Source organism: Thalassophryne amazonica, chromosome 14, assembly GCF_902500255.1.
Source record: "Thalassophryne amazonica chromosome 14, fThaAma1.1, whole genome shotgun sequence".
Classification (NCBI taxonomy): domain Eukaryota; kingdom Metazoa; phylum Chordata; class Actinopteri; order Batrachoidiformes; family Batrachoididae; genus Thalassophryne; species Thalassophryne amazonica.
In genome coordinates, this window is record NC_047116.1 from 75,601,553 (window position 1) to 75,620,352 (window position 18,800).

Consider the following 18,800-nt stretch of genomic DNA (forward strand, 5'->3'; position numbering starts at 1 on the left):
GGGGTCCATAACTTGACTGCGAGTAAAGCTGAATCGCGACTTACTCGTGTGAGTTAACGGGGCTCACCTGCATCTGCTGTAGCCAGGTGAAACATGGACATCACTTTGGCCTTCTCCAGCTCCTAGAGTCCTCAACACTGATCACACTCTCTCACAAGTGATATTCCTTTATCTTATTCTCGCTATTTTCCGTTGACAAAAAGCCATTCCAGTGGTAAGGATCCTCTGAAGAGACCAAGTACTGAAGAAATCCAGTCAACACCTTACATCACTGGTTAGTGCCCAAGTCTCCCACAGTACAGTGAGACAGGAAGCACCAGGACCCAAAAACTTGTCTTTACCCTTAATTCTCCTGAAAAGGTATTGTTGTGTTCTACCCCTGGTCCCTGTCCTGTGTCATATTGCTAAATGTAGCTGTTTTCTTAGGGTCCTGTGACCACTTTTCCCTTTAAGCCCTGGTCACACGGCACTAACGAAGGACAACAAAGCCCAAACAAAACAAAAAATCTGGGCTTTTGTTGACTTTCAGAGGCATCGTTTAACCTTCGTTCTGCTTTGTTCCTGCAGCTGGCGCTTCGTCAGAATTTCTAAACTGTTGAAAAATTTGAACGAATACAGCTGACAACCTCAATTTGTCTGATTTTTTGTTTTGCTTTCATTCATGAGAGTTTCTTATTCTTTGCTTAGTTTTCGTAACATTAGCGTTTCGTTTGACTTTTGTCCAAATTCATTCACCTCCCAAGTCCTACGTATTGAACGAAGGTTGATGAATGCAAAGATATCTGAATGAATTAATAGCTAAAGCTTCGACGAGCTGAACAAAACACCTATTGCTAATAAATCGCTCATTTTGGGATGAAAAAGCAACGTTTCATACAGAAGCAACAGCATTAAGAATGTTTTATCAACTACTTTAACTATTTATGCACATTTCAACCCTTTGTGGCTGCATGTATGTGTCTTCGGGAGTAACCTTCGCCTGACACGAACAGTTCCCCATGGCTAATGCCATGGACTCGTCAAAGGTACTTGTCAGAACAAATACTATCACAGATAAAGTACTGTCCATGTCCATTACCATGAACAAATACTATCATAGATAAAGCATACAACAAGGTACAGACATGCCGTGAGAACTCAGAATGTGAAGACAAACAAAACTTGTTGTGAAGACAAACAAAAATCTTTCACCTGGAAATACTGTGGAAATGATGACAAGGTTTTATAGCTGCTTTCAGTCACGTCCAAGGTTGGGTAGGATTACTTTGAAAGAATATCAAATCAAATCAAATCAGTTTTATTTATATTAGCGCCAAATCACAACAACAGTTGCCCCAAGGCGCTTTATATTGCAAGGCAAAAGCCATACAATAATTACAGAAAAACCCCAACGGTCAAAACAACCCCCTATGAGCAAGCACTTGGCGACAGTGGGAAGGAAAACTCCCTTTTAACAGGAAGAAACCTCCAGCAGAACCAGGCTAAGGGAGGGGCAGTCTTCTGCTGGGACTGGTTGGGACTGAGGGGAGAGAATCAGGAAAAAGACATGCTGTGGAAGAGAGCAGAGATCAATCACTAATGATTAAATGCAGAGTGGTGCATACAGAGCAAAAAGAGAAAGAAACACTTAGTGCATCATGGGAACCCCCCAGCAGTATAAGTCTATAGCAGCATAACTAAGGGATGGTTCAGGAGCAACTGATCCAGCCCTAACTATAAGCTTTTAGCAAAAGGAAAGTTTTAAGCCTAATCTTATAAGTAAAGAGGGTGTCTGGTCTCCCTGATCCGAATTGGGAGCTGGTTCCACAGGAGATGAGACCTGAAAGCTGAAGGCTCTGCCTCCCATTCTACTCTTACAAAACCTAGGAACTACAGTAAGCCTGCAGTCTGAGAGCGAAGCGCTCTATTGGGGTGATATGGTACTATGAGGTCCCTAAGATAACATGGGACCCTGATTATTCCAAAACCTTATAAGTAAGAAGAATAATTTTAAATTCTATTCTAGAATTAACAGGAAGCCAATGGAAGAGAGGCCAATATGGGTGAGATATGCTCACTCCTTCTAGTCAATCAATCAATCAATCAATTTTTTTTATATAGCGCCAAATCACAACAACAGTTGCCCCAAGGCGCTTTATATTGTAAGCAAGGCCATACAATAATTATGTAAAACCCCAACGGTCGAAACGACCCCCTGTGAGCAAGCACTTGGCTACAGTGGGAAGGAAAAACTCCCTTTTAAACAGGAAGAAACCTCCAGCAGAACCAGGCTCAGGAGGGGCAGTCTTCTGCTGGGACTGGTTGGGGCTGAGGGAGAGAACCAGGAAAAAGATATGCTGTGGAGGGGAGCAGAGATCGATCACTAGTGATTAAATGCAGAGTGGTGCATACAGAGCAAAAGAGAAAGAAACAGTGCATCATGGGAACCCCCCAGCAGTCTACGTCTATAGCAGCATAACTAAGGGATGGTTCAGGGTCACCTGATCCAGCCCTAACTATAAGCTTTAGCAAAAAAGGAAAGTTTTAAGCCTAATCTTAAAAGTAGAGAGGGTGTCTGTCTCCCTGATCCGAATTGGGAGCTGGTTCCACAGGAGAGGAGCCTGAAAGCTGAAGGCTCTGCCTCCCATTCTACTCTTACAAACCCTAGGAACTACAAGTAAGCCTGCAGTCTGAGAGCGAAGCGCTCTATTGGGGTGATATGGTACTACGAGGTCCCTAAGATAAGATGGGACCTGATTATTCAAAACCTTATAAGTAAGAGAAGAATTTTAAATTCTATTCTAGAATTAACAGGAAGCCAATGAAGAGAGGCCAATATGGGTGAGATATGCTCTCTCCTTCTAGTCCCCGTTAGTACTCTAGCTGCAGCATTTGAATTAACTGAAGGCTTTTTAGGGAACTTTTAGGACAACCTGATAATAATGAATTACAATAGTCCAGCCTAGAGGAAATAAATGCATGAATTAGTTTTTCAGCATCACTCTGAGACAAGACCTTTCTAATTTTAGAGATATTGCGTAAATGCAAAAAGCAGTCCTACATATTTGTTTAATATGCGCTTTGAATGACATATCCTGATCAAAAATGACTCCAAGATTTCTCACAGTATTACTAGAGTCAGGGTAATGCCATCCAGAGTAAGGATCTGGTTAGACACCATGTTTCTAAGATTTGTGGGGCCAAGTACAATAAGTTCAGTTTATCTGAGTTAAAAGCAGGAATTAGAGGTCATCCATGTCTTTATGTCTGTAAGACAATCCTGCAGTTTAGCCAATTGGTGTGTGTCCTCTGGCTTCATGGATAGATAAAGCTGGGTATCATCTGCATAACAATGAAAATTTAAGCAATACCGTCTAATAATACTGCCTAAGGGAAGCATGTATAAAGTGAATAAAATTGGTCCTAGCACAGAACCTGTGGAACTCCATAATTAACTTTAGTCTGTGAAGAAGATTCCCCATTTACATGAACAAATTGTAATCTATTAGACAAATATGATTCAAACCACCGCAGCGCAGTGCCTTTAATACCTATGGCATGCTCTAATCTCTGTAATAAAATTTTATGGTCAACAGTATCAAAAGCAGCACTGAGGTCTAACAGAACAAGCACAGAGACGAGTCCACTGTCTGAGGCCATAAGAAGATCATTTGTAACCTTCACTAATGCAGTTTCTGTACTATGATGAATTCTAAAACCTGACTGAAACTGTTGGGAAAGTGTAAGTACACGGACCCACAACAGGGGGCGCAAATGAACGGACAATAGAATAGGTCAAATAACAACACTTTACTGTTGCGAACGTGCACAACAAACACAACAGATTCCACAATAGATCAAAGGTCAAATTACAAGGTGTCGTGTGGGCAGGCTCGAAGATAGGAGACGCCTGTCCAAAGCAGAACCGGAACCACACGATTTCCTCCGCCACCAGACCCCGGGAATACTGGAGCCGCCAAGTCCCGAACTCCCAGGTGGCCACTGCCTCCGCGTGTCGGACCTGGTACTGCTGGCGAGGAACAAAAACACAATTAAACGTGGGTGCGTCTGCACCCAGCAATCTGCACGGCAGGGAAGCTACCTCCACCTCTCGTTGGAGAAAAAGTCTGTTATCACTCACAAAAATCACAACAAAAAGGCTTTCTATCAAGCAGTCAGGCTGAGGATATTACCTTTCAGGTAGAACGATATCTCGGCAAAGAGGTGGAGATGACGTCTTGCTGATATACCGATGCAGATCAGATGAGTGGTGACAGCTGTCACAGGTGATGAGTGTCAGCTGTCACCCCGGCTGCTCCTGTGAGGCGGCAGCGCCCTCTGGTGCCTGGAGTGCGGGCTCCAGGCAGGGTGCCCTCTGGTGGTGGTGGGCCAGCAGTACCTCCTCTTCAGCAGCCCACACAACAGGACCCCCCCCTCAACGGGCGCCTCCTGGCGCCCGACCAGGCTTGTCCGGGTGGCGGCGGTAGAAATCGGCCAGGAGGGCCGGGTCCAGAATGAAGCTCCTCTTCACCCAGGAGCGTTCTTCAAGTCCGTACCCCTCCCAGTCCACCAAATACTGGAAACCCGGCCCATCCTACGGACATCCAAAAGCCGGCGCACAGTCCAAGCCGGCTCGCCATCAATGATCCGGGCAGGAGGCGGTGCCGGACCCGGAGTACAGAGGGGTGAGGTGTGATGTGGTTTGATTCGGGACACGTGAAATACAGGATGGATCCGCAGTGAGGCCGGCAGCTGAAGCCTCACTGCGGCTGGACTGATGACCTTCTGGATTTTGAAGGGACCGATGTAACGGTCCTGTAACTTGGGGGAGTCCACTTTGAGGGGGATGTCCTTTGTCGACAACCACACCTCCTGCCCTGGCCGATACGCAGGGGCCGGGGTCCGCCGACGGTCTGCAGGGGCCTTTGACCTCATCCGGGCCCTCAGCAAGGCAGAACGGGCGGCACGCCACACCCGACGGCACTTCCGTAGGTGGGCCTGGACCGAGGGCACACCGACCTCTCCCTCAACCACTGGAAACAAAGGCAGTTGGTACCCCAGACATACCTCGAAAGGGGAGAAGCCGGTGGCTGACGACACCTGGCTGTTATGGGCATACTCGATCCAGGCCAGATGGGTACTCCAGGCCGCCGGGTGCGCGGCTGTCACGCAACGCAGGGCCTGCTCCATCTCCTGGTTGGCCCGTTCTGCTTGCCCGTTGGTCTGGGGATGGTACCCCGGATGAGAGACTCACCGTGGCCCCCAGTTCCCGGCAGAAGCTCCTCCAGACGTGCGAGGAGAACTGGGGACCGCGATCTGAGACAATGTCTGTTGGGATCCCATGCAGCCGGACGACGTGGTGAACCAGGAGGTCCGCTGTCTCCTGGGCCGTCGGGAGCTTCGGGAGGGCCACGAAGTGGGCCGCCTTGGAGAATCGGTCCACTATCGTTGAGGATGGTGGTGTTGCCCTGGGACGGCGGGAGACCCGTGACAAAATCCAGGCCGATGTGGGACCAGGGGCGATGGGGCACGGGCAGCGGCTGGAGCAGACCCGAAGCCCTACGATGGTCAGCCTTGCCCCTGGCGCAGTGGTGGCAGGCTGGATATAATCCCGGACTTCGGCCTCTAGGGACGCCCACCAGAAGCGCTGCCGGACAACTGCCACGGTTCTTCGCACCCCTGGATGACAGGAGAGCTTAGAGCCGTGACAGAAGTCCAGGACTGCAGCCCTAGCTTGTGGTGGAACGTAAAGTCTGTTCCTCGTCCCAGTTCCGGGGTCCGGGCTTCGTGCCAGGGCCTCCCGGACGGTTTCTCCTCTACGTCCCAGGTGAGGGTGGCCACGATAGTGGACTCCGGGATGATGGGTTCCGGTGGATCCGACAACTCCGTTTTGACTTCATCTTCATGTACCCGGACAAGGCATCCGATCTCTGGTTCTTGGTCCCGGGACGGTAGGTGATCCGGAAGTCAAAACGGCCGAAGAACAGTGACCAGTGGGCTTGCCTGGATTCAGCCGCTGGCGGTCCTGATATACTCCAGGTTCCGGTGTCAGTGAAAACCGTGAATGGCACGGACGTTCCCTCCAACAGATGTCTCCACTCTTCAAGAGCCTCTTTCACCGCAAGGAGTTCTCGATTGCCGACGTCATAGTTCCGTTCGGCCGGGTCAACCTGCGGGAAAAATAGGCACACGGGTGAAGGACCTTATCGGTCTTCCCGCTCTGGGAAAGCACAGCTCCTATCCCTGAGTCCGAGGCGTCCACTTCAACCACTAACTGGCGACTAGGATCGGGCTGCACCAGAACGGGTGCAGACGAGAAGCGCCGTTTCAACTCCTTGAACGCTGGCATCGCAACGATCCGACCAGGTGAAGGGAACTTTCGGTGAGGTCAGGGCTGTCAGGGGGCTAACTACCTGACTGTAGCCCTTAATGAACCTCCTGTAGAAATTAGCAAAGCCGAGGAACTGTTGCAAGCTTCCTACGGCTAGTGGGTTGGGGCCAGTCCTCTCACCGCCGCAACCTTGGCCGATCAGGAGCGACGGAGTTGGGGGAGATGATAAACCCAGGAAGGACAAGAGGTGCGGTGGAACTCAACACTTCTCGCCCTTCACAAACAGCCGGTTCTCCAACAACCGCTGCAGGACCTGACGTACATGCCGGACATGAGTCTCAGGATCCGGAGAAAAGATGATTATATCGTCTAGATATACTAAGACGAATCGGTGCAGGAAATCCCGCAAGACATCATTAACTAATGCTTGGATCGTCGCGGGTGCGTTGGTGAGGCCGAACGGCATGACCAGGTACTCAAAGTGACCTAATGGGGTGTTGAATGCCGTCTTCCATTCGTCTCCCTTCCGGATCCGAAACCAGGTGATACGCATTTCTAAGATCCAGTTTAGTAAAGATTTTGGCTCCATGCAGGGGGGTGAACACGGAATCTAATAATGGCAACGGGTATCGGTGGCGAACCGTATCTCATTCAGCCCCCTGTATCAATACATGGACGAAGTCCGCCATCTTTCTTGCCCACAAAAAAGAAACCTGCCCCCATCGGGGAGGTGGAGTTCCAGATCAGCCCGGCAGCTAATGAGTCCCGATGTAGGTCTCCATTGATTCGCGCTCAGGTCGTGAGAGGTTGTACAGCCTGCTGGACGGGAACTCAGCGCCCGGAACCAAATCATGGCACAATCGTACGGACGGTGCGGGGGAAGGGTGAGTGCCAGGTCCTTGCTGAAGACGTCAGCAAGATCGTGGTACTCAACCGGCACCGCCGTCAGATTGGGCGGGACTTTGACCTCCTCCTTAGCCTGGGAACCGGGAGGAACCGAGGATCCTAAACACACCCGATGGCAGGTTTCGCTCCACTGAACCACCACCCCAGACGGCCAATCGATCCGGGGATTGTGCTTTAACATCCATGGGATGCCCAAAATCACGCGGGAGGTGGCAGGAGTTACAAAAAACTCAATCTCCTCCCGGTGGTTTCCAGACACCACCAGAGTTACTGGTGGTGTCTTGTGTGTGAGTAAAGGGAGGAGGGTGCCATCTAGTGCCCGCACCTGCAATGGCGTAGGAAGTGCCACCAGAGGGAGCCCTACCTCCTTTGCCCATCTGCTGTCTAGCAGATTCCCTTCTGACCCCGTGTCCACCAAGGCTCGGGCTTGAAGGGTTAAATCCCCGCTCAGGATTGTGACTGGGAGTCGTGTGGCAATTTGTGTGTGTCTCACTTGAATGTCTTGACCCCCCCTTAGCCCAGTCTCTAAGGGCGAGTGTTGACGTTTTGGCCGTTTTGGGGCAGTCTCTCTGTGTGTGCTCTGTTGAGCTGCAGAGAAAACACTCTCCACGGATCAGCCTCCCCATTTTGGCCCTGTGGCGTTTCCCTAACAACGTCAGCAGGGGGAGCTGTTGCCCCACAAAGCGCTGCGGCTGTGGAGCGTGGGGAGGGCGGCCCCTTTTCGAACCCGAAGGGAGAGGGGCGGCGCGTATCCGGTCACGTCCTTCGCCTCGCTCCCGACGGCGTTCCTCTAACCGATTGTCTAATCGTATAACGAGATTAATAAGCCCGTCTAAATCCCGCGGTTCGTCCTTAGCCACCAGGAGCTCCTTCAGGACCAACGACAGTCCGTTTACGAAGGCGGCGCGGAGGGCAGTGTTATTCCAGCCGGACCTCGCAGCCGCGATGCGGAAGTCGACTGCATAAGCAGCTGCGCTCCGCGCCCCTGTCTCATTGACAGCAGCACGGCTGAAGCGGTCTCTCCTCTATTTGGATGATCGAACACTGTTCTGAACTCCCTCACAAACCCATCATATGTCAGAAGGAGCCGTGAATTTTGCTCCCAAAGCGCTGTAGCCCAAGCGCGTGCCTTGCCGCGAAGCAGATTAATTACATAAGCTATCTTACTAGCATCAGTCGCGTACATGACGGGACGTTGTGCGAAGACGAGCGAACACTGCATAAGGAAGTCCGCGCACGTCTCCACACAACCTCCGTACGGCTCTGGAGGGCTTATGTATGCTTCAGGGGAAGGTGGGAGGGGTCGTTGAACGACCAGTGGAACGTCACTGTTACGCACAGGGTCGACAGGAGGGAGAGCCGCAGCAGCGCCCTGAGGGCGCGCCTCCACCTGCGCGGCGAGAGCCTCCACCCTGTGGTTAAGGAGGACTTCTGCTCGTCATTAAATCCAACCGAGCCGTGAAAACGGTGAGGATCCGCTGCAACTCACCGATCATTCCTCCTGCGGGGCGCCTGTGCGCCCTGTTCTTCCATTGGCCGTTCAACAGCCGGTTGACGCCCCTCGGGATCCATGACGTTGGCCGAGATATCCTGTTGGGAAAGTGTAAGTACACGGACCCACAACAGGGGGCGCAAATGAACGGACAATAGAATAGGTCAAATAACAACACTTTACTGTTGCGAACGTGCACAACAAACACAACAGATTCCACAATAGATCAAAGGTCAAATTACAAGGTGTCGTGTGGGCAGGCTCGAAGATAGGAGACGCCTGTCCAAAGCAGAACCGGAACCACACGATTTCCTCCGCCACCAGACCCCGGGAATACTGGAGCCGCCAAGTCCCGAACTCCCAGGTGGCCACTGCCTCCGCGTGTCGGACCTGGTACTGCTGGCGAGGAACAAAAACACAATTAAACGTGGGTGCGTCTGCACCCAGCATCTGCACGGCAGGAAGCTACCTCCACCTCTCGTGGAGAAAAAGTCTGTTATCACTCACAAAAATCACAACAAAAAGGCTTTCTATCAAGCAGTCAGCTGAGGATATTACCTTTCAGGTAGAACGATATCTCGGCAAAGAGGTGGAGATGACGTCTTGCTGATATACCGATGCAGATCAGATGAGTGGTGACAGCTGTCACAGGTGATGAGTGTCAGGTGTCACCCCGGCTGCTCCTGTGAGGTGGCAGCGCCCTCTGGTGCCTGGAACCCGCACTCCAGGCAGGGTGCCCTCTGGTGGTGGTGGGCCAGCAGTACCTCCTCTTCAGCAGCCCACACAACATGAAACTCTTCAAATAGAGTTTCAGTCAAGCACTAGTCCCCATTAGTACTCTAGCTGCAGCATTTTGAATTAACTGAAGGCTTTTCAGGGAACTTTTAGGACAACCTGATAATAATGAATTACAATAGTCCAGCCTAGAGTAAATAAATGCATGAATTAGTTTTTCAGCATCACTCTGAGACAAGACCTTTCTAATTTAGAGATATTGCGCAAATGTAAAAAAGCAGTCCTACATATTTGCTTAATATGCGCATTGAAGGGACATATCCTGATCAAAAATGACTCCAAGATTCTCACAGTATTACTAGAGGTCAGGGTAATGCCATCCAGAGTAAGGATCTGGTTAGACACCATGTTTCTAAGATTTGTGGGCCAAGTACAATAACTTCAGTTTATCTGAATTTAAAAGCAGGAAATTAGAGGTAATCCATGTCTTTATGTCTGTAAGACATTCCTGCAGTTTAACTAATTGGTGTGTGTCCTCTGGCTTCATGGATAGATAAAGATGGGTATCATCTGCATAACAATGAAAATTTAAGCAATACTTTCTAATAATACTGCCTAAGGGAAGCATGTATAAGTGAATAAAATTGGTCCTAGCACAGAACCTTGTGAACTCCATAATTAACCTTAGTCTATGAAGAAGACTCCCCATTTCAATCAATCAATCAATTTTTTATATAGCACCAAATCACAACAAACAGTTGCCCCAAGGCGCTTTATATTGTAAGGCAAGGCCATACAATAATTATGTAAAACCCCAACGGTCAAACGACCCCCTGTGAGCAAGCACTTGGCTACAGTGGGAAGGAAAAACCTCCCTTTTAACAGGAAGAAACCTCCAGCAGAACCAGGCTCAGGGAGGAGCAGTCTTCTGCTAGGACTGGTTGGGGCTGAGGGAGAGAACCAGAAAAAGACATGCTGTGGAGGGGAGCAGAGATCGATCACTAATGATTAAATGCAGAGTGGTGCATACAGAGCAAAAGAGAAAGAAACAGTGCATCATGGGAACCCCCCAGCAGTCTACGTCTATAGCAGCATAACTAAGGGATGGTTCAGGGTCACCTGATCCAGCCCTAACTATAAGCTTTAGCAAAAAGGAAAGTTTTAAGCCTAATCTTAAAAGTAGAGACGGTGTCTGTCTCCCTGATCTGAATTGGGAGCTGGTTCCACAGGAGAGGAGCCTGAAAGCTGAAGGCTCTGCCTCCCATTCTACTCTTACAAACCCTAGGAACTACAAGTAAGCCTGCAGTCTGAGAGCGAAGCGCTCTATTGGGGTGATATGGTACTACAAGGTCCCTAAGATAAGATGGGACCTGATTATTCAAAACCTTATAAGTAAGAAGAAGAATTTTAAATTCTATTCTAGAATTAACAGGAAGCCAATGAAGAAAGGCCAATATGGGTGAGATATGCTCTCTCCTTCTAGTCCCCGTTAGTACTCTAGCTGCAGCATTTTGAATTAACTGAAGGCTTTTAAGGGAACTTTTAGGACAACCTGATAATAATTAATTACAATAGTCCAGCCTAGAGGAAATAAATGCATGAATTAGTTTTTCAGCATCACTCTGAGACAAGACCTTTCTGATTTTAGAGATATTGCGTAAATGCAAAAAAGCAGTCCTACATATTTGTTTAATATGCGCTTTGAATGACATATCCTGATCGAAAATGACTCCAAGATTTCTCACAGTATTACTAGAGGTCAGGGTAATGCCATCCAGAGTAAGGATCTGGTTAGACACCATGTTTCTAAGATTTGTGGGGCCAAGTACAATAACTTCAGTTTTATCTGAGATTAAAAGCAGGAAATTAGAGGTCATCTATGTCTTTATGTCTGTAAGACAATCCTGCAGTTTAGCTAATTGGTATGTGTCCTCTGGCTTCATGGATAGATAAAGCTGGGTATAATCTGCGTAACAATGAAAATTTAAGCAATACCGTCTAATAATACTGCCTAAGGGAAGCATGTATAAAGTGAATTAAATTGGTCCTAGCACAGAACCTTGTGGAACTCCATAATTAACTTTAGTCTGTGAAGAAGATTCCCCATTTAAAAGGAACAAATTGTAATCTATTAGACAAATATGATTCAAACCACCGCAGCACAGTGCCTTTAATACCTATGGCATGCTCTAATCTCTGTAATAAAATTTTATGGTCAACAGTATCAAAACTGGCACTGAGGTCTAACAGGACAAGCACAGAGATGAGTCCATTGTCTGAGGCCATAAGAAGATCATTTGTAACCTTCACTAATGCTGTTTCTGTACTATGATGAATTCTGAAACCTGACTGAAACTCTTCAAATAGACCAATCCTCTGCAGATGATCAGTTAGCTGTTTTACAACTACCCTTTCAAGAATTTTTGAGAGAAAAGGAAGGTTGGAGATTGGCCTATAATTAGCTAAGATAGCTGGGTCAAGTGATGGCTTTTTAAGTAATGGTTTTATTACTGACACCTTAAAAGCCTGTGGTACATAGCCAACTAATAAAGATAGATTGATCATATTTAAGATCAAAGCATTAATTAATGGTAGGGCTTCCTTGAGCAGCCTGGTAGGAATGGGGTCTAATAGACATGTTGATGGTTTGGAGGAAGTGACTAATGAAAATAACTCAGACAGAACAATCGGAGAGAAAGAGTCTAACCAAATACCAGCATTACTGAAAGCAGCCAAAGATAACGATATGTCTTTGGGATGGTTATTAGTATTTTTTCTCTAATAGTTAAAATTTTATTAGCAAAGAAAGTCATGAAGTCATTACTAGTTAAAGTTAAAGGAATACTCGGCTCATAGTGCTCTGACTCTTTGTCAGCCTGGCTACAGTGCTGAAAAGAAACCTGGGGTTGTTCTTATTTTCTTCAATTAGTGATGAGTAGTAAGATGTCCTAGCTTTACGGAGGGTTTTTTTATAGAGCAACAGACTCTTTTTCCAGGCTAAGTGAAGATCTTCTAAATTAGTGAGACGCCATTTCCTCTCCAACTTACGGGTTATCTGCTTTAAGCTGCGGGTTTGTGAGTTATACCATGGAGTCAGGCACTTCTGATTTAAGGCTCTCTTTTTCAGAGGAGCTACAGCATCCAAAGTTGTGCTCAGTGAGGATGTAAAACTATTGACGAGATAATCTATCTCACTCACAGAGTTTAGGTAGCTACTCTGCACTGTGTTGGTATATGGCATTGGAGAACATAACAAAGAAGGAATCATATCCTTAAACCTAGTTACAGCGCTTTCCGAAAGACTTCTACTGTAATGAAACTTATTCCTCACTGCTGGGTAGTCCATTAAAGTAAATGTAAATGTTATTAAGAAATGATCAGACAGAAGGGGGTTTTCAGGGAATACTGTTAAGGCTTCAATTTCCATACAATAAGTCAAAACAAGATCTAAAGTATGATTAAAGTGGTGGGTGGACTCATTTACATTTGAGCAAAGCCAATTGAGTCTAATAATAGATTAAATGCAGTGTTGAGGCTGTCATTCTCAGCATCTATGTGGATGTTAAATCGCCCACTATAATTATCTTATCTGAGCTAAGCACTAAGTTACACAAAAGGTCTGAAAATTCACAGAGAAACTCACAGTAACGACCAGGTGGACGATAGATAATAACAAATAAAACTGTTTTTTGGGACTTCCAATTTGGATGGACAAGACTGAGTCAAGCTTTCAAATGAATTAAAGCTGTGTCTGGGTTTTTGATTAATTAATAAGCTGGAGTGGAAGATTGCTGCTAATCCTCCCCCTCGACCCGTGCTACGAGCATTCTGGCAGTTAGTGTGACTCGGGGGTGTTGACTCATTTAAACTAACATATTCATCCTGCTGTAACCAGGTTTCTGTAAGGCAGAATAAATCAATATGTTGATCAATTATTATATCATTTACTAACAGGGACTTAGAAGAGAGAGACCTAATGTTTAATAGACCACATTTAACTGTTTTAGTCTGTGGTGCAGTTGAAGGTGCTATATTATTTTTTTCTTTTTGAATTTTTATGCTTAAATAGATTTTTACTGGTTGTTGGTGGTCTGGGAGCAGGCACCGTCTCTACTGGGATGTGGATTACATGTATGTATGTACATACATTTGGATTACTTGTAATCTGATTACTTTTGGATTACATTTCAAAGTAATCCTACCCAACCTTGGTCACGTCATCGTGAATGTTTAGTTTTGATTTTGTTTAAAGTGTCGAGGTCAACGTTTGCTTTGTTTCCCTTTCATTAGTTTTGGTTTTGTTTCATTTCTTTCCTTCAGTCCTTTGCTGAAATCTTCGCAGACGTTGTAAACAAATTTAGTTTTAAGTTCTGTTTGAGCTCACTTGACTTGCAGACTTTTCGGTGATGGGAAAAATGCAGGATCTTTCGTCCATGTTTTCTCAACGATTTTTGACTTTTTATTCTTCATCCAGCTATTGCCATTGCCGTGTGTCCGGGGCTTTACGTTTTACATTCTTGAACACCTCTGTTTTGCAAACTCATGACTCCATAAGGTCAAAAATACACCTTTGATGTCTGAATCCAGGAAGTCATTGAAAGCTTGGATTATTATTGTGATCCAGCCTAATTGCCACACCAGATTCTTCGATTATTCTACTCCTAAAGTGCTGCAATCAGGGTATTCATTGAATCTGCAAACATCACGTCTGCAAATTCAAGGTCAGTAAATCTACTCAACATCTACCACAGCATAAAATCAATCAATCAATCAATTTTTTTATATAGCGCCAAATCACAACAAACAGATGCCCCAAGGCGCTTTATATTGTAAGGCAAGGCCATACAATAATTATGTAAAACCCCAACGGTCAAAACGACCCCCTGTGAGCAAGCACTTGGCTACAGTGGGAAGGAAAAACTCCCTTTTAACAGGAAGAAACCTCCAGCAGAACCAGGCTCAGGGAGGGGCAGTCTTCTGCTGGGACTGGTTGGGGCTGAGGGAGAGAACCAGGAAAAAGACATGCTGTGGAGGGAGCAGAGATCGATCACTAATGATTAAATGCAGAGTGGTGCATACAGAGCAAAAAGAGAAAGAAACAGTGCATCATGGGAACCCCCCAGCAGTCTACGTCTATAGCAGCATAACTAAGGGATGGTTCAGGGTCACCTGATCCAGCCCTAACTCATAAGCTTTAGCAAAAAGGAAAGTTTTAAGCCTAATCTTAAAGTAGAGAGGGTGTCTGTCTCCCTGATCTGAATTGGGAGCTGGTTCCACAGGAGAGGAGCCTGAAAGCTGAAGGCTCTGCCTCCCATTCTACTCTTACAAACCCTAGGAACTACAAGTAAGCCTGCAGTCTGAGAGCGAAGCGCTCTATTGGGGTGATATGGTACTACGAGGTCCCTAAGATAAGATGGGACCTGATTATTCAAAACCTTATAAGTAAGAAGAAGAATTTTAAATTCTATTCTAGAATTAACAGGAAGCCAATGAAGAGAGGCCAATATAGGTGAGATATGCTCTCTCCTTCTAGTCCCCGTCAGTACTCTAGCTGCAGCATTTTGAATTAACTGAAGGCTTTTCAGAGAACTTTTAGGACAACCTGATAATAATGAATTACAATAGTCCAGCCTAGAGGAAATAAATGCATGAATTAGTTTTTCAGCATCACTCTGAGACAAGACCTTTCTGATTTTAGAGATATTGCGTAAATGCAAAAAAAGCAGTCCTACATATTTGTTTAATATGCGCTTTGAATGACATATCCTGATCAGAAATGACTCCAAGATTTCTCACAGTATTACTAGACGTCAGGGTAATGCCATCCAGAGTAAGGATCTGGTTAGACACCATGTTTCTAAGATTTGTGGGGCCAAGTACAATAACTTCAGTTTTATCTGAGATTAAAAGCAGGAAATTAGAGGTCATCCATGTCTTTATGTCTGTAAGACAATCCTGCAGTTTAGCTAATTGGTGTGTGTCCTCTGGCTTCATGGATAGATAAAGCTGGGTATCATCTGCGTAACAATGAAAATTTAAGCAATACCGTCTAATAATACTGCCTAAGGGAAGCATGTATAAAGTGAATAAAATTGGTCCTAGCACAGAACCTTGCGGAACTCCATAATTAACTTTAGTCTGTGAAGAAGATTCCCTATTTACATGAACAAATTGTAATCTATTAGACAAATATGATTCAAACCACCGCAGCGCAGTGCCTTTAATACCTATGGCATGCTCTAATCTCTGTAATAAAATTTTATGGTCAACAGTATCAAAAGCAGCACTGAGGTCTAACAGAACAAGCACAGAGATGAGTCCACTGTCCGAGGCCATAAGAAGATCATTTGTACCTTCACTAATGCTGTTTCTGTACTATGATGAATTCTAAAACCTGACTGAAACTCTTCAAATAGACCATTCCTCTGCAGATGATCAGTTAGCTGTTTTACAACTACCCTTTCAAGAATTTTTGAGAGAAAAGGAAGGTTGGAGATTGGCCTATAATTAGCTAAGATAGCTGGGTCAAGTGATGGCTTTTTAAGTAATGGTTTAATTACTGCCACCTTAAAAGCCTGTGGTACATAGCCAACTAACAAAGATAGATTGATCATATTTAAGATCAAAGCATTAAATAATGGTAGGGCTTCCTTGAGCAGCCTGGTAGGAATGGGGTCTAATAAACATGTTGATGGTTTGGATGAAGTAACTAATGAAAATAACTCAGACAGAACAATCGGAGAGAAAGAGTCTAACCAAATACCGGCATCACTGAAAGCAGCCAAAGATAACGATACGTCTTTGGGATGGTTATGAGTAATTTTTTCTCTAATAGTTAAAATTTGTTAGCAAAGAAAGTCATGAAGTCATTACTAGTTAAAGTTAATGGAATACTCAGCTCAATAGAGCTCTGACTCTTTGTCAGCCTGGCTACAGTGCTGAAAAGAAACCTGGAGTTGTTCTTATTTTCTTCAATTAGTGATGAGTAGAAAGATGTCCTAGCTTTACGGAGGGCTTTTTTATAGAGCAACAGACTCTTTTTCCAGGCTAAGTGAAGATCTTCTAAATTAGTGAGACGCCATTTCCTCTCCAACTTACGGGTTATCTGCTTTAAGCTACGAGTTTGTGAGTTATACCACGGAGTCAGGCACTTCTGATTTAAAGCTCTCTTTTTTAGAGGAGCTACAGCATCCAAAGTTGTCTTCAATGAGGATGTAAAACTATTGACGAGATACTCTATCTCACTTACAGAGTTTAGGTAGCTACTCTGCACTGTGTTGGTATATGGCATTAGAGAACATAAAGAAGGAATCATATCCTTAAACCTAGTTACAGCGCTTTCTGAAAAACTTCTAGTGTAATGAAACTTATTCCCCACTGCTGGGTAGTCCATCAGAGTAAATGTAATGTTATTAAGAAATGATCAGACAGAAGGGAGTTTTCAGGGAATACTGTTAAATCTTCTATTTCCATACCATAAGTCAGAACAAGATCTAAGATATGATTAAAGTGGTGGGTGGACTCATTTACTTTTTGAGCAAAGCCAATAGAGTCTAATAATAGATTAAATGCAGTGTTGAGGCTGTCATTCTCAGCATCTGTGTGGATGTTAAAATCACCCACTATAATTATCTTATCTGAGCTAAGCACTAAGTCAGACAAAAGGTCTGAAAATTCACAGAGAAACTCACAGTAACGAGCAGGTGGACGATAGATAATAACAAATAAAACTGGTTTTTGGGACTTCCAATTTGGATGGACAAGACTAAGAGTCAAGCTTTCAAATGAATTAAAGCTCTGTCTGGGTTTTTGATTAATTAATAAGCTGGAATGGAAGATTGCTGCTAATCCTCCGCCCCGGCCCGTGCTACGAGCATTCTGACAGTTAGTGTGACTCGGGGGTGTTGACTCATTTAAACTAACATATTCATCCTGCTGTAACCAGGTTTCTGTAAGGCAGAATAAATCAATATGTTGATCAATTATTATATCATTTACCAACAGGGACTTAGAAGAGAGAGACCTAATGTTTAATAGACCACATTTAACTGTTTTAGTCTGTGGTGCAGTTGAAGGTGCTATATTATTTTTTCTTTTTGAATTTTTATGCTTAAATTGATTTTTGCTGGTTATTGGTAGTGTGGGAGCAGGCACCGTCTCTACGGGGATGGGGTAATGAGGGGATGGCAGGGGGAGAGAAGCTGCAGAGAGGTGTGTAAGACTACAACTCTGCTTCCTGGTCCCAACCCTGGATAGTCACGGTTTGGAGGATTTAAGAAAATTGGCCAGATTTCTAGAAATGAGAGCTGCTCCATCCAAAGTGGGATGGATGCCGTCTCTCCTAACAAGACCAGGTTTTCCCCAGAAGCTTTGCCAATTATCTATGAAGCCCACCTCATTTTTTGGACACCACTCAGACAGCCAGCAATTCAAGGAGAACATGCGGCTAAACATGTCACTCCCGGTCTGATTGGGGAGGGGCCCAGAGAAAACTACAGAGTCCGACATTGTTTTTGCAAAGTTACACACCGATTTAATGTTAATTTTAGTGACCTCCGATTGGCGTAACTGGGTGTCATTACTGCCGACGTGAATTACAATCTTACCAAATTTACGCTTAGCCTTAGCCAGCAGTTTCAAATTTCCTTCAATGTCGCCTGCTCTGGCCCCCGGAAGACAATTGACTATGGTTGCTGGTGTCGCTAACTTCACATTTCGCAAAAAAGAGTCGCCAATAACCAGAGTTTGATCCTCGGCGGGTGTGTCGTCGAGTGGGGAAAAACGGTTAGAGATGTGAACGGGTTGGCGGTGTACACGGGGCTTCTGTTTAGGGCTAGGCTTCCTCCTCACAGTCACCCAGTCAGCCTGCTTTCCCGGCTGCTCGGGATCTGCCAGGGGGTAACTAACGGCGGCTAAGCTACCTTGGTCCGCACCGACTACAGGGGCCTGGCTAGCTGTAGAATTTTCCACGGTGCGGAGCCGAGTCTCCAATTCGCCCAGCCTGGCCTCCAAAGCTACGAATAAGCTACACTTATTACAAGTACCGTTACTGCTAAATGAGGCCGAGGAATAACTAAACATTTCACACCCAGAGCAGAAAAGTGCGGGAGAGACAGGAGAAGCCGCCATGCTAAATTGGCTAAGAGCTAGTAGCTACGCTAAGCTAGCGGATTCCTAAAAACACGCAAAGTGAATAATGTGTAAATAATTTAGAGGTGATTCAGCAGAAGGAGTGCTTTAGTTAAGGCACATAAAGATTACACTGGGAAACAAATCGTAATCTAGATAACTAGATCAATCTAACTGCGCAGATTAAACAGCTAACAGATACAGAAAAACACCGCTGTGCTCCGGAAC